This window comes from Schistocerca americana, chromosome 2 (genome assembly GCF_021461395.2).
Source record: "Schistocerca americana isolate TAMUIC-IGC-003095 chromosome 2, iqSchAmer2.1, whole genome shotgun sequence".
NCBI classification, from domain to species: Eukaryota; Metazoa; Arthropoda; class Insecta; order Orthoptera; family Acrididae; genus Schistocerca; species Schistocerca americana.
Window position 1 is genome coordinate 104,481,682 of NC_060120.1, and position 17,488 is coordinate 104,499,169.

Here is a 17,488-nt window from a genome sequence, read left to right on the forward strand (position 1 = left end):
TGATACGCCAGTGTGGCGATGACGAATACACGCTTCCAATGTGCGATCACCGCGATGTCGCCAAACACGGATGCGACCATCATGATGCTGTAAACAGAACCTGGATTCATCGAAAAAAAATGACGTGCGATTCGTGCACCCAGGTTCGTCGTCGAGTACACCATCGCACGCGCTCCTGTCTATGGTGCAGCGTCAAGGCAGCCATGGTCTCTGAGCTGCTAGTCCATGCTGCTGCAAACGTCGTCGAACTGTTCGTGCAGATGGTTGTTGTCTTGCAAATGTCCCCATCTGTTGACTCAGGGATCGAGACGTGGCTGCACGATCCGTTAGAGGCATGCGGACAAGATGCCGGTCATCTCGACTGCTAGTGATACGAGGCCGTTGGGATCCAGCACGGCGTTCCGTATTACCCTCCTGAACCCACCGATTCCATATTCTGCTAACAGTCACTGGATCTCGATCAACGCGAGCAGCAATGTCGCGATACGATAAACCGCAATCGCGATAGGCTACGACGGTCAACTGCTGTTTTTGTATGAGAAATCGGTTGGAAACTTTCCTCATGTCAGCACGTTGTAGGTGTCGCCACCGGCGCCAACCTTGTGTGAATGCTCTGAAAAGCTAATCATTTGCATATCACAGCATCTTCTTCCTGTCGGTTATATTTTGTGTCTGTAGCACGTCATCTTCGTGGTGTAGCAATTTTAATGGCCAGTAGTGTACTTACGGGACGAGCTGACAGCATAAAGTTCATATTCGGCCAACGCCGAATAATTGTGAAAGACGTTAGAAACCTTACTTTAGATAATTAGGCACCAAATAAAGTCATAAAAGACGGGAAAGACCCACCTTGGATTAATGGTACAATTCGAAAAATGTTGCGAACACAGAGAATTCCGTATTCTTGCTGTAAAAGAGACCTGCGGGGAAACTGAGAAAAAACTGACAGAACTGATCGGAAAAACTCGCGACTCTAATTCGTAAGCATTGAATCATTTCTTCTGCCTATCGTTGGTCGTGCTATGGTGAATAACTGAAAGCTTAAGTTTCGAAATGTCTACATGTCTGCCTGTAATACGACGTTAGGATTTATGTAAATTGAACTGATCGAAAAAAGATCCAAAATGAATATTCTTTACAGAAACACTACAGAAAATGCGAATATGTCAGTCAGGACTTGTGAGCTTTTCCCAGATTTCAGCGAAATGCTGGAACTAGAAATCAGAGTGCAGATTTTGAAACACAGCTCCCTTTACATTAGTCAGAACTCTGTGTGGATCTGTAGAGAAGAGCACAAGACCGTGGAACAGCTACCGGAGCTCACGCCGTGTAAAGATGATTATTAAGACAAAGGAAAGGGGTTTAGCAGATTGGATTCTGTTGAAATTATCTCAATTACCGCGTAAAAATCTTGAGTTTACATGACATCAAGTTAAAATATGTATGAAATAACGTTTAAAATTTTCTTTACTTTTAATTAATCTGTGACAGGTTATGTGATGGTTTTCCGTTGATACATTTAATCAGATTTTCATTCAGCAAATAATTCTCAGACCTCTTACACACGCGTAAAGTAGTTTGCATGAAGCAAATGTACTGCTTTCCTAACGACTTCCCTCAGACACTTGAGTGACGTCATCGGCGTCACTACAGAAATAAATACTCTGCGCAATGAGATAAGCAGCCATTAAGGTGAATTACGGCACGCGTTTGTTCACGGTTCTTGTTAGAGCCCTCCCAAGCTCTTGTTCCGAAACAGTGGCACTGGGTGAAGGTAAACTCCCTCAAATGTCGCTTGCAAAGCAAGATGGGCACTTAAAAGGCGCAGCTATTCGGGTCTCTAATTACTGAAATTAAAAGCGACGAACGGGAGATAACGACTTCTTGCGAAAAGCTGATCGGAAAAATTCTGACAACATTATAGCCCCTTTTCTTTAAAAAAGGAAAGGAAACGAAGAATAAATTTCTTTTCTTTAGGACTAACGAGTTTTATGTGAGCTCTTGCGTTTTAACACGGCTATATGTCTCTAATTGTGTGTTTGGTACTCTTATTCTTAGTCTGTTGCTCGCTTTACCGTAAACGATAATATGAAAGCGTGGTGTCTGTTCTTTCGGACGTTTTCGAAAGGACAGACGTCACTCGGTTCAAATGGTTCAAATGGCTCTGAGCACTATGGGACTCAACTTCTGTGGTCATCAGTCGCCTAGAACTTAGAACTAATTAAACCTAACTAACCTAAGGACACCACACACATCCATGCCCGAGGCAGGATTCGAACCTGTGACCGTAGCGGTCGCGCGGTTCGAGACTGAAGCGCCTAGAACCGCTCGGCCACAACGGCCGGCTGATAACTGCTGGATGGTCGTTGGTACATGTGGGCTTGCTGCAATACTTCTTCGCAGGGCATCCCACACGTGCTCGATGGAACTTCAATCGTTAAATATCCTCTCGTTCCAAGAGCACCACCTGCAGTATTCGATGCTGTCGCGCACTGTCATACTTAAAAATGCAGTCAGGGTCAAATGCATTCTTGAAAAGACGCATGTCGAGGAGGGGTACAGTGTCACAACAACAATGATCAGACAGTGTACCGTGTACAGAGATTTGGAGGTCAGTAGCCCCTGTAACGTTGTGCTCCCTCACACCAGAACACCTAGTTCACCAAAATGATCATGTTCAACAATCTTCCGGTGTGCATTACGTGTCCCCTCTCTCTGAATATGAGGGCAGGTCCAGCGTTGTCGACTATTACTTTCTTCCCATCTATCTCTCTTCCATCTGACTGCCCCTTACAGCTGTACTTACCGAAGTCGTGAAGGAGCTAGGTTTCTTTTTCAGTTGACGTTGCACGATTTGTACGATTTCTTTGAGAAACATATTCCTTAACTTCCTGTAATTTGTACTTTTTGAGAATTTTGTTTTATAATTGCAAACATGAATTCTACAGTAACTTTTGTAACTAAATCGGTTTTTCCAGTTCTCAACTAACTAAATGTTACTTCTTTACGATTCTGAGCTATTTATTTAGACAAACTCGGTAATGTACTCAGCATACAGTTTTATTACGTATGGCTTTCAAGGGACAAGACTTGAAGTTTTTCTCGATTCAAAGAACTTTGCCATCTGCCGTTTATTTTGGGTTATTTTATTTTATATATCAAATGCTATCAGTTTCGGCAATTCAGTATTCGTATTAACACGCTTATCGTATGGTGCCATAAAACTTGAACCGTAAATCCGATCCGTTATAGGAGGATAATCCCAAAAGTAAGGTCTCATATTTTTTTATAAGTACGCAGACCTATTAATTTCTACAATGATTTACATCAGTGTACAGCTTGAACATTTAGCTATTTTTCGACGTAAGCACCATTTCTTTCCATGCATTTTTGTAGAGGCTGTGGCAGTTTTTGTATGCCATTTCATACCAGCTCGCCGCCACGCTGTTCAGAAAGTTATGAACCTCTTCTTTCACCTCGTCGTCGGAGCTGAATCGCTTTCCGGCCAGATGTTCTTTTAACCTAGGGAACAGGTGATAGTCACCAAGTCAGGACTATAGGGTGGGTGGGTGATCATGTTCCACTGAAACTGTTGCAGGAGAGCAACGATTTGCCGAGCGATGTATGGGCGAGCGTTGTCATGGAGAATGTGTACGCCCTTGTTCAACATTCCTCTTCTCCGGTTCTGAATTGCCCGTTTGAGTTTTTTCAGTCTCACAGTACCTGTCAGCGTTAATCGTGCTCCCAGCGATTCAGGTGCGACGACGAGGTGAAAGAAGAGGTTCATAACTTTCTAAACAGCCTGGCGGCGAGCTGGTATGACATGGGCACACAAAAACTGCCACAGCGTTTACAAAAATGCATCGACAGAAATGGTGATTATGTCGTCGAAAAATAGCTAAATGTTCAAGCTGCAAACTGATGTAAACCATTGTAGAAATAAACAGGTCTATGTACTTATAAAAAATAGGAGACCTTACTTTTGTGGTTACCCTCGTATGAATCAGTTGCATAAGGGATCGGATTTACAGTTCCAGTTTCATGGTACCACACGATAAGCTTGTTAAAGCAAAATAAGCGTATGGAGCCTGAAGATGGCAATACTGAATTACCGAAACTGGTAGTATTTGATGTACAAAATTAAAAAACCCAAAATATATGACTGTTGGTAAAGTTCTTTGAATCGAGAACTACGTACCAGCCGATGTCCCCTGGCCACAATGGACCGACAGAGACTTGAAGTTGTCAGTCAGTTTCGTTACAACATCCAAAAGAAAACTCCAACTATTGTTGTCCGTCGTCATATTATAATACTGTATAAAAAATTGACTGAATTTTTCGTCGGTGCTTGGCAGAACATGATAATGACAATAGCAAAACACTTCCTAATGTCACTTAGCACTTAACAATGCGGGCAGCCAGAGCCGTTAAGCATCATAATGATTGGAAGTAAAATGATCCACAACACAGCTGAAACTGGTGCTTTCTTTATTGTCATAACCGTTTTCGCTATATTAAAACAGCGTCCTAAGGTGAGAACAGTGTCACATTAGCGCACCAAGACGCACCCAACGTTCGTAGCCAAAAATCAAACCCTTGAAGACAGGGACTCATGAAATTAAATAAAATAGTACATCGGGGCGAAAAATGTGACGCGCACCTGTGGTGGTTGCACGGGTATACCACGCGAGGTGGTCAGGTGATCGTACGTCAACTTCTTTTGTCAGTACACACCTGAGCGCCTTCCGTGCTGTATCCTTGCAACCACCACAGGTGCGTCGTCGCATTACACGCTCCGATGTACTACTTCATTTATTTTGACGACTTCCCCTGTTCATGTGTTTGAATTTTGACTACGAACTATACGCTAATGTGGTATTGTTTTCACCTCAGGATGCCGTTTTAGTATAGCGAAACCAGTTGTGACAAAGAAATCACTGCTCCTTCGCGGGGTAGCCGTGCGGTCTCGAGCGCCATGTAACGGTTTTCCTGGCTTCCCCCGTCGGAGGTTCGAGTCCTCCCACGGGCATTGGTGTGTGTGTTGTCCTTAGCGTAAGTTAGTTTAAGCTAGATTAAGCACTGTGTAAGCTTAGGGACCGATGACCACAGCAGTTTGGTCCCATAAACCTTACCATAAATTTCCAGAATTTCCAAATTACAACTGTCTTACGGATGATTTTACCTCATTATACTTGCTAATGTTCTGCAAAAGTATATTTATTTTGTCGCGAACCGGCCTGCGGCTTCTTAGGACACCTGGAGGTGAGCTGAAGATGGCCTAACAAGGGAACCTCCCCATCGCATCCCCCTCAGATTTAGTTATAAGTGGGCACAGGGATAGGCCTTGAAAAACTGTACACAGATCAATGGAGAAAACAGGAAGAAGTTGTGTGGAACTAAGAAAAAAATAAGCAAAATATACAAACTGAGTAGTCCATGCGCAAGGTAGGCAACATCAAAGAGCGTGTTAGCTTGCGAGCGCCGTGGTCCCGTGGTTAGCGTGAGCAGCTGCGGAATGACAGGACCTGGGTTCAACTCTTCTCTCGAGTGAAAAGTTCAATTTTTTATTTTCAGATAATTATCAAAGTTCAGGCACTCATACATAATCAACTTCGCTCTCCAAGATTCCAGGACATGTTCAGATTTGCTTGGACATATGCAGGATTTTACGGTCTACACACGGAAAAATTTGAAAACGTTAAAAACATATATTTTGACAGAGCACAGGGAAAACTGAGAGAAACTGTTGCATGTATCTGTTCCAGTTTATACGACAAACTCTTATGTTTTCATCACTTTTTTGGGAATGGTTATCACATCCACAAGAAAGCCTAAATCGGGTAAGGTAGAAGAATCTTTTTACCCATTCGTCAAGTGTGCAAGTTAGGTGGGTCGACAACATATTCCTGTCATGTGACGCACATGCCGTCACCGGTGTCGTAAAGAATATATCAGACGAGTTTTCCTGTGGAGGAATCGGTTGACCTATGACCTTGCGATCAAATGTTTTCGGTTCCTATTGGAGACGCACGTCCTTTCGTCTACTAATCGCACGGTTTTGCGGTGCGGTCGCAAACCACAGACACTAAACTTATTACAGTGAACAGAGACGTCAATGAATGAATGGACAGATCGTAACTTTGCGAAAATAAAGAAAGTAAAATTTTCACTCGAGGAAGGACTCGATCAGCAGTTGTTCACTCTAACCACGAGACCATGGCGCTCATCAGAGTACATTGTCCTTTATGTTGCCTATCTTGGACATGGACTACTCAGTTTGTATATTTTGCTTACTTTTTCATAGTTCCACACAACTTCTTCCTGTTTTCTCGATTGATCTGTGTTCAGTTTTTCAAGGCCTACCCACTGTGTCAATTTATAACTAAATCTGAGAGGGGGTGCGATGGGGAGGTTCCCTTGTAAGAAGCCAAAAAACGGTTCGTGATACAATTTGCAGAACATTAGCAAGTTCTTTCCTACATATAATAATTTTATGCGAATATGGCAGGCCGCTCTAAGTGGAATCGCTCCTTTTTAAATTATCCGGTACGCACGCTGTCAGTGCCACAAATAACGAGCCTTGCCACCTGTACGTTGCAGTTGTTTATGCCGAATGTCAACAGACAATCCCTTGCGCCCAGCATCGATCAGCTGCAGGTCTTTCTGCATTGCTCGATGGATTTAAAGTGTTGTGGATTGTCGGTATTAACAGCAGAACTAGCAGAAATATTCATTTTCAGAGGTTAATCCATTCTTCAGAATCAGCTGCAATGAAATTAGGCAATTTAAGCAGGTCACCCATGTCCACCAATTTTCAAGTTGGAAACGCGGTATTGCTGGTCTGAACCGTTTGAAACGTACAGCCCAGCTACTGACGTAGCGAGCGCTGACGTGTGTGACTGTAGTAGCGTTTGCTCGAAGTGCCACGCTGCGGCGGTCGAGTGACTCACGATGACGTAAGAGGTGGCCCTGTTGCAACAGCGGCTTTGCAGCTATCCTTGATCGACAAAAGGTGCAGTGCACCTCGGCGAACGCGTCGTTGCTGTAAGCCAACGCTGCAGCGCTGATCACACCTTGGAATCATCTAGTGGTTTTGTTTCATTCCGGTTGCTTTTGAAAACTAAGAGCCGTCATGCAGAAACTTATATCAATTAGCAGAAAAATACCTTTTATCGGCAGCTATAGCTTCCTACAAACTGACTTCTGTTTGTCATGTAATCGCCTCTCACTTAAAAGCTTTCTCGTGACTTCATACTAGCTTTTCCAAGTCCCCTGCGTAGAAGTTCTCAGCTTGGGAACTGAGCCAGCTGTCAACGGCTCACACCGTCGATTTTGGATAGTAAATCCAGTTTTTGAGCGAAGAGGGGGGGGGGGGGGCGGTGGGGTAAAGGGGTCCGTCAGGCCCCGGGCACCACTTGAAGACAAGCGCCAAATAATCTCCAAGAACAAACAAGAGCCGGCCGCGGTGGCCGAGCGGTTGTAAGGGGCTCAGTCCGGAACCGAGCGGCTGCTACGTCGCAGGTTCGAATCCTGCCTCGGACATGGATGTGTGTGATGTCCTTAGGTTAGTTAGATTTAAGTAGTTCTACATCTACATCTACATCCATACTCCGCAAGCCACCTGACGGTGTGTGGAGGAGGGTACCTTGAGTACCTCTATCGATTCTCCGTTCTATTCCAGTATTGTTCGTGGTAAGAAAGATTGTCGGTATGCCTCTGTGTGGGCTCTAATCTCTCTTATTTTATCCTCATGGTCTCTTCGCGAGATAAACGTAGGAGGGTGCAATATACTGCTTGACTCCTCGATGAAGATATGTTCTCGAAACTTCCACAAAAGCCCGTACCGAGTTACTAAGCGTCTCTCTTGCAGAGTCTTCCACTGGAGTTTATCTATCATCTCCGTAACGCTTTCTTGATTACTAAATGATCCTGTAATGAAGCGCGCTGTTCTCCGTTGGATTTTCTCTATATCTTCTATCAACCCTATCTGGTACGGATCCCATACTGCTCAGCAGTATTCAAGCAGTGGGCGAACAAGCGTACTGTAACCTACTTCCTTTGTTTTCGGATTGCATTTCCATCGGATCCTTCCAATGAATCTCAGTCTGGCATCTGGTTTACTGACGATCAGCTTTATATGATCATTCCATTTTAAATCACTCCTAATGCGTACTCCCAGATAATTTATGGAATTAACTGCTTCCAGTTGCTGACCTGCTATATTGTAGCTAAATGATAAAGGATCTTTCTTGCTTTGTATTCGCAGCACATTACACTTGTCTACATTGAGATTCAATTGCCATTCCCTGCATCATGCGTCAATTCGCTGCAGATCCTCCGGCATTTCAGTAAATTTTCCATTGTTACAACATCTCGATATACCACAGTTCTAGGGGACTGATGACCACAGATGTTAAATCCCATAGTGCTTAGAGCCATTTGAACCATTTTTGAACATACAAGGTTTTCCAGGAAATATATTATTACTAGAGTAAATTCAATGTATTATATTACTCTAAGTGTTTCCGGAGGCGGCGGGCAATAAAGTAGAGTGTCGTACCCTGGGCGTCCACGAAAGAGAGAGGCCGTGGTACGTACGTCACAGCACGCGTCACTGTAGGTGTTACAAGTGCCAGCAGCCGTCTCTGGCGGGGAGCCACTAACTATTTCAGATGATCTTAATAATTCTTGACTGTACTTCTACATGCAGGCAAGTAGACCATAGCGCACGACAAAATTAAGACATTTAGAGGGTACCTTTTCAATTACATGTCGATTTTCCGAATTCCCTGCATGGAGCCGAAAGTTTGCGAAGGGTGGAGGACAAGCCGACAGTGTGACGTGTCAAGTTCGTTGCGAGGCCCATATTTCTCTGGGGCGCTGGCCAATATTGGGGTCCACGAGAAATACGGCCCCCGCAACGAACCTGAGACGTCACACTGTGGGCTTGTCCGCCACCCTTGCAAACGTTCGGCTCCATGAACGTCCCACGGGAAATCAATATGTAAGTGAAAAGGTACCCTCTAAATATCTTAACTTTGTCATGTGGTATGGAGGGCTTGTGTGCATACAAACGCGCAGTCAAGAATTATTAAAATCGTCTGAAATAGTTACTCGCTTCCCGCTATAGAAGGCTGCTAGCACTCGTAAGACCTGCAGTGTCACGTGCTGTGACGTAAGCTCCAGACCTGTCCTTCTCGTGGGCTACTTATACTGGCTTCCTTCCATCACACTGTAATTCCGCGAGTATGAATCCGAGAACGGCGGCGCTGCGATGGCTTCCTACTCGTCGACTCGTTCTCTCTTGCTAAAGTGTGCGGAGCAGAAAGGCAAGTCAAAACTTAGTATAGAATTTGAAAAAACGAGCTTGCTATTGCAGTGTAGGGCTGACAGGGCGAAATGACCGATTGTCGGGATCACGTGTGTGGATGGATGCAGAGGGTTGTATGGGCGCACGACGGCAAGGTCTTCAGCGCCCGCTCAATAACAGATTGAGACGGGTGTCAAGAAAAGCTTCAGAACAGTAAGACAAAACAGAACGTAAAACACAGGTAAAAACGTTGGAAAAATATGTGCCAACCCACACCGAAACGTGGGACGAAGCATGCTATCAGCAGTAAAACATGGAAAACATAAGAAGAAAGTGATAGAGGGAGCTAAAACAATGTAGCAGATGGAAGTGGCTGGCTGACCACAAGAAAAAAAGGGAGGAGCCAGCCACAGTGCAATACACTAAAACCTCCAGCCTAAAAGTTTAGGCCAGAGTCCAGACACACCACAAAACTTTAAAACCCTAGACATACACGTCTCATCATTAGCTAAAACACAGAACAGATCCACATCAACTTGTGCTTCTGCCCTTGCACCACGCTGTAAAATGCAGTCTGTTAAAATGTGGCGGACAGAGATTTGCACACCACAAGCATCACAAAACGGGGGATCCTCCCGCCGTAATAGAAAGCTATGTGTGAGAGGACAGTGCCCGATCCGAAGAAACGTGATGGTCACTTCATCCCGCCTGAGCAACCGGCAGGAGGGACGCCACGGCCGAGTTGTTGACTTCACCAACCGCTGTTTAATGGCCGTCACCGCCAGCCATTCTTCCTCCCACAAGGCCTCTAACGGAGGTGTGTTTTGTGAGACTGTGGAGGCTACAAAGCCAACATTAAGTAATGCAGCGTATACAATTGGTAAATGTAATTGATAATGTGCTTCATTTCAAAACGAGTGATTTCTGAAAACAAGTTCGATGCCACTCAAACGAAAACATACAAAGCCGGCCACTGTGGCCGAGCGCTTCTAGGCGATTCAGTCCGGAACCGCGCTGCTGCTGCGGTCTCAGGTTCGAATCCTGCCTCGGGAATGAATGTGTGTGGCGTCCTTAGGTTAGTTAGGTTTAAGTAGTTCTAAGTCTAGGGGACTGATGACCTCAGATGTTAAGTCCCATAGTGCTTGGAGCCATTTGAACCACTTTTGAAAAGCATATAAAGGTCGTTCAACGCAAACAAAATGCTTATATGCCAGTTTATTCCACCGCTACGACGAGAGAACATACGCGCTCTCTCAAACGAAAGCAAGGTGCAGAGTAATGTTACTATTCTGTCCCTGAAACCGAAAGACGCGCTATTCGTGTATTAATTTACTCATGGAAACTTGCGTTTATGGAGTAATAGCGAGTTTGCAGATTGCGGTTCATTTCTGTAACTCTTTCGAAGACAGCTGCAAAATTTATTATAATAATTAATCACACACTAGTAACGTGTCAAAACATGTGTGTATAACAACGTAACAGTGGAGAGTTTCTGAATAGAGTATCACAAAAAATTTACAGCAGTCTTCGGAAACGTTCACACACACACACACACACACACACACACACAAATTAGGAAGTTCAATCTGCACGGTTGGTCGTGAGGTGTTCCACTGTTAAATGCAGAGAAGAGAGCGCATAGGCGCAAAGAATACATTGAAAGCCTCTGAGGGAGAAGTTTTGTCTGACGTGATAGGAGAAGAGGTGAGGGTCCAGTATTAGAATCAGAATTTAAAAGAGCTTTGGGGGACTTAAGATCAAAATAAGGCAGAAGGGATAGATAACATTCCATCAGAATTTCCATAACAGTTGGGGAAGTGGCAACAAAACGACTATTCACGTTGGTGTGTAGTTGGCGACATACCATCTGATTTTCGGCAAAATATTGAAAGGTGGCTACACTGAGCCACAGCGCCAGAGAGTTTTGTTCGACCGCCTCCACTGGCAGTGATTATGGAGAAGTAGCGGAGTGCAATGCTTGTTGAGAACTCGTAGTAGGCAGTTTTGTTGAGAAGTAGCGGAGTGCAGTGCTTGTCGAGAACTCGTAGTAGTCAGTGCTTGCTGAGATGTCGTGGTGAAGAGTTCTTATCGAGAAGTCGTGGTGGAGAGTGCTTGTCGAGATGTGGCAGTAGTCAGTTCTTGTTGAGATGTGGTAGTAGCGAGTCGGTGTGGAGATATTGTAATGATTAGAGTGCTTTTCATCAATATAAATGAAGGTAACAAAACTCCTTTTCTTTTTTTGTCATTATTTCAATGTCCTGAATAATGCGACATTACAGGTTCAGTCAACAAAGCATCTGACTTGTGTTCTTGTATTAGAGTGTAATTCTGGTTTTCTTGCGCAATTATAGTATTTCTAATTTTTTTTATCACTTCAGTATAAATGGTATTTGAAATTTCTTGTCTTATTGAAGAAGAAGCGTGCCAGATGTGTACGTTGAGTCATCCTTCCACACACAGAACAGTTAGACTTGTGCTGTGGTTTCGTAGGTTTTATAGTTGCTGGGGACTTAATTAATTAATTGTGTTAACGGAAATTTCATTTCATTCTTTGTTGTTGTTCTATACAGTCAGATTGCGTACAAAAACTAGTCAGGGCCAACCGTTTACGAGACTCGTAATCGGACAGACAGCGACTGAAAATTAAAAGTATTTGCATTTCATATTTATTCAAATAAGCCCCCATGCACGTGGCGACCGCTGCTTCGGATCGTCCCTTGGAATTCTTCTGATTGTAAAAGTAGTAGACAGTAGTATTGTTGTAGTAATTTGTAGTTTAGTAATTGTAGTCTATTTTGCATGTGTAGATTTGGTAATTGTCATTCTTCTAATGGTATTTCAGAATTTAATTTTGTTGTCTTGTACACGCGTTTGACAATTTAGTGCAATTATTTCAATTGTTCGTTAATGGTGTTTGAGGGAAACATTTCGTGTGAATGATATTGTTGATGATAAAGTGTCATTGTGTGTAATTTTCATATAGTGACGAGTTTTGTATATTTTGTAAATGATTACGCGATCAATGAAAAAGGCAAAAATGATGAATAGTGAGAATGACGAAATTGTTAACATGGCGAACTCGCCAACACAGGAGAACAGGATGATGAATAAAGAAGTGGAAAACAATTTAATAAGTCGGGAAAATAGTCCGGAACCATTTCAAAATTTTTCTCAATCAGAAAATTCACAGAATACGAGATTAACGATAGAAGATTCTGAAATAGTACCGAACACAGATAGCCTTACAGCTATGACGAAGGAAGTTGGTTTTGTGGGAAATGTTAGGGGCGAAAGGAATTTTGAACTAGTTCATACGGAGCAGTTGATGGGTGCAATATTAAATTTGGGATCACGGTTAGACTCACTGGGATCACAGTTACGATCTGAATTAAAAACTGATATGGGAACAATGGAAACACGGTTAGACTCACTGGGATCACAAATAGGAACAATTAAAACCGAAATGGGAACTTTGGGATCTGAATTAAAAACTGATATGGGAACACTGGAAACACGGTTAGACTCACGAATAGGGACATGTTTCAAACATATGAAAGATGAGTTAAAGAAAGAAATCAGAGAAGAAGTACAACCGATTTTGAATTCTCACAATAATAGATTAATTGCAGTAGAGATTAGACAAAGGGAACAGGATAGAGAACAGGAAGAAAGAGATCGCGTGATAGTACAAAAATTTTCAGAGTTAAATTTACAACGTGCACACGATAAGGAAGCAATATTTGAGAGAATCGAGGAATCCGTACCAAATGACAGAATAAATAATCTAACACAACAATATGAACAGTTAACTACCAAATGTGTCAATACTGAAACCCGAGTCGCGACACTTACGGAAGGCGTAAATAAACAGAAAGAAAAAATTGGTGACTTATCGGAAAGAGTTGAGGAGATTTCAGATAAATTGACAAATCTTAGTTTACATGGGGACAGAGATTCGGATGATACAGCTCCATTACCATCTGCAGAAACCGAAGAGTACCAGAACATAAATAAGCATGTTGAAAATCAGGGAAAATTTAATGAACGCGTGAAAAGGGAATTTGAGGCATTAAAAAGCAAGTCAAACAAATTGAAGGCGAAATCGTAGGAAATCGTAGCAAAAGAAATTTAGAATCACAGATAGCAAAGGGCTTTGAAGAAAATAATTTATTTCATTTACGAGAAGCAACAAGAGAGCGCCAGGCGCGCGAACTTGACAATAATCGACATTCGGACTGTGACAGACGCGGTAGGTCTTTGTCGCCACGAGGAGAAAACTTTGACTATAAACACTTTTTGACTGTTCGGAAATTTAAGATCTTCCACAATTCTAAGAATGACATACATCCATGTGCATTGTTAGATCAATTTATGTACGCACTTCCTCCAAATTGGCCACTAAGTCACAAACTGGAATTTATGTGTGGATATTTAGAAAACGAACCGGCGACGCGGATGCGCGCACTCATTAGAGATTGTAATAATCTGAATGATTTTTATCATGCATTTCTATCGGCATATTGGTCCGAAAACACACAAGACAGAGTCAAACATAGTCTGATTATGCAGCGTAATTTTAAACAGTCTGAGTTCCGCACGCCGGCAGAATACTTTGAAGACATGATTCGAAAGAATCAATTCCTGTCCAACCCTTATAGCCCGACTGAATTAATTCGCATTTGTTTAACTAAGCTGCCACAATCCATAAGACAAATTGCTTTAGTTGGAAGATGTAAAGACGACATCGAGAACTTGAGTATGACAACGACGATGGGACTTCTTGTAATTTTTTTAGTAACAGTAATTACAATAGATTTTCAGAGAAAAGGGATAGTGATCGGAATGGGCGTTACATGGGTAACTTTGAGAATGACAGACGTAACAGACAAGACAATAGATACCAGCCTTATGACAATAACAGACGTTCTAACAGAAATTACACAGACAATTATAATAACGGTAATTCCTACCGGAATGATCAATCATACGGAAACAGTAATCGGTATCATCAAGACAGAAATTATTCATACAATAATAGAAATTCTTACCACAGAAATAACCAGGGTAGTAGATACAACAATAATTTCAGAAGTGACAGTCGAAATTACACAAGAAGTAGTTATGCAGACAGACAGGAAAACAGAAATTTTAATAACAGACATAACCAAGAATTTGCATCTAACAGGCAGGAAGGACTTAATTGGCATCCTCCACGTGACAGAACTTCAGAGAGACAAGTGCAAATCGTAGAAATTGATCCGCGAAATGACGCGAATAATCAAAGACGTGACGCAAGCAATCGACAATGACTTGTAGCTTCGGCTTCTGGCAGCAATATAGACGGTTCAGAAAGTAATGACACTACGACTTTACACTACGTACGCCTGAAGACATGAGAGACATTTTGCTAGACGAAAAGGAAAATAATGTAGATGCATTTTTACATCCTGTTATTGAAGTATGTGTGGGTAAGAATAAGTTCACTGCAGTTTTGGATTCTGGGAGCCCATTGAATGTCATTAGTGAATCAGTTTTTCGTATATGTGTAAGAAGTATTGCTTGTCCTGTATTACCTATTTCTAAAACTACAATTCGAGGAGCGATTTCGGGAAAAAGCGTGGAAGTCAAACAACAGACCAACTTAGATTTCATTTGTCAAGGATACGAATTTTCTGCTAATTTTATTATTGTTCCATTACTCAGTACACAAATTATATTAGGTATGGAGTTTCTTAACACACATAAGGCAATTTTAAACTTTAAAGAAGGAAGTGTGAATTTGACTGTTGCCGGAATGCCGAAATGTTTGAAATTTTTCGAGTGTTTAAGGAGATCTGAGTCAGATACAAAATGTTTAAGGTTTCTTACTTCTGATGTTTTCGTTGAGCATTATGACGACAGTGTGTTTATTCATGACAATGACAATAGATACAGGGACGCGATGGATGTTATAATTAATAGCGAAGAATTAATTAATGAAAAGGTTAAGAAAGCTGAAGTGCCAGATGACGTTGCAAGAGAAGAGCTGCACCAAATTTTGACTTCACATGCTACAATATTTAGTCATCACACAGGAACTATACAAGGCTTACAATATTTATTTAAAGTAAAAGAACACACACCATTTCGCGGGAAAACGTACGCTATTCCTTTGGCTTACAGAGACAAGGTTAAGAGTGAACTTCAATACATGATAGATCAAGGCATTATTGAGCCAGCAGTCAGTCCTTATACCAGCCCATTACATGTTGTTCTTAAAAAGGATGGGTCAATTCGTTTGGTTCTGGATTCCAGACAGATAAATAATATCATCATTCCTGAAACTGACCGTCCACAAAATTTAGATGAACTTCTTCAACATTTCCATGGAATTAAAGTTTTATCGACGATTGATAGGCGCGCAAGTTTTTGGCAAATAGAACTCCACCCTGATTGTAGAAAATATACTGCCTTTTTAGCCTTTGGTAACTGTTACCAGTTTCGGAAATTACCGTTTGGACTTACTGTATCTTCAGCAGCATTCATTCGTAGTTTAAACGAAATTTTACCTGTTTATCTTCGTGACAACATTACTTCATATGTTGACGATATTCTTATTGCTAAACGTTCTTGGAGTGAGCACAACAAAATTTTGGAATCATTATTACGTATTTTTGCACGAGTTGGCATTACAATGAACTTGGAAAAATCTGAATTTGGTCGTTCTCAGGTGAAATTTCTCGGTCACATTATTTCTACAGAAGGTATTCTCCCTGATCCAGAGAAGCTAGACGCAATTCGTAATTATGCTGTTCCTACCACAAAACGTGATGTTCGTAGTTTCATTGGTGTCTGTAATTTTCTTAGACGCTTTGTTAGATTGGACAATTTGGCTACACCTCGTTTATGTGAACTATCTGGAAAGAATTCTAATTGGTGTTGGGATGAGGAAGCTCAGTCAGAATTTGAACAACTTCGTGATGCTTTAACGCTGCTCCACTTCTTTCACATCCGGATTTATCTAAAGATTTTTGTTTGGCGACGGACTCATCATACAAAGCCCTAGGTGCACATTTATTTCAAGAGATAGAAGAAAGCGGGGTTGTAGTGCAGAAGACTATTGCATTTGGAAGTCGTGTTCTCTCTAAATCCGAAAAGAATTATTCGATTACGGAACTTGAAGCTTTAGCTGTTGTTTGGGCTTTTACAAAATTTCGGACATTTTTGTTTGGCAGACATACTAAGGTTTACACCGATCATCGAGTTCTGGAATTTCTTATGTCAACAAAATTAACTCATGGAAGATTGTCACGATGGGCGCTGTATCTACAGGAATTTGATTTTAGTATTGTTTACATACAGGGTTCTTCAAATATTGTTGCTGATGCTTTATCACGTGCACCTGTGGGTTTGAAACGAAGTGCTGAAGAGGACTGCATAGAAAACAATTATTGTTTGATGTATATTCAAGGTGTTGCGTTTGAGAACTTTATTTCGTCTTCGCTCCAGGACATCGCTAAGGAGCAAAATAAGGATCCAATCTGGAAGGACATTAAGGAGAAGTGGAGGAGAAAGGAAAGCGTAGCGATTAGACAGCATTATTTAGTTCGCTATGACATTCTTTTTAAACGAAAATCGGTCGACAACTCTGTTTGGTTAGTTTGTATTCCTGATGAGTGGGTCAATAAATTAATTTGGTACACACATTTCAGTTATGCACACTTTGGTCCCAGAAAATGCTTTCATAAATTACGAGAAAATTGCTACTTTAGTAATATGGAAAAACGTATTCGATCTGTTCTTGCCAAATGCAAATTATGTCAAAAGGCTAAGCCGCCAACTATTTCTCACAGAGCACCGTTGTTTCCTATCATTGCAGCGAAATTAAAGGACATGGCTGCAGTCGATTTGTTCGGTCCAGTGGTTCGTTCTACTAATGGTTTTGCGTACATTTTCGTAGCAGTGGAACTGACATCAAAATATGTGTGTTTTACACCTTTACGCAAAGCAACAGCTCGTTCAGTATCTAACGCTTTCATTAAACATTTTCTTAAAGAAGTGGGTCATGTTGATAAGGTTATATCAGATAATGGATCACAGTTTCGTTCTAAAATTTGGCTTCGTACTCTACGGCGTCGTAAGATTAAACCAATTTTCATTTCACTTTTTCACCCTCAATCTAACGCTTCAGAGAGATGG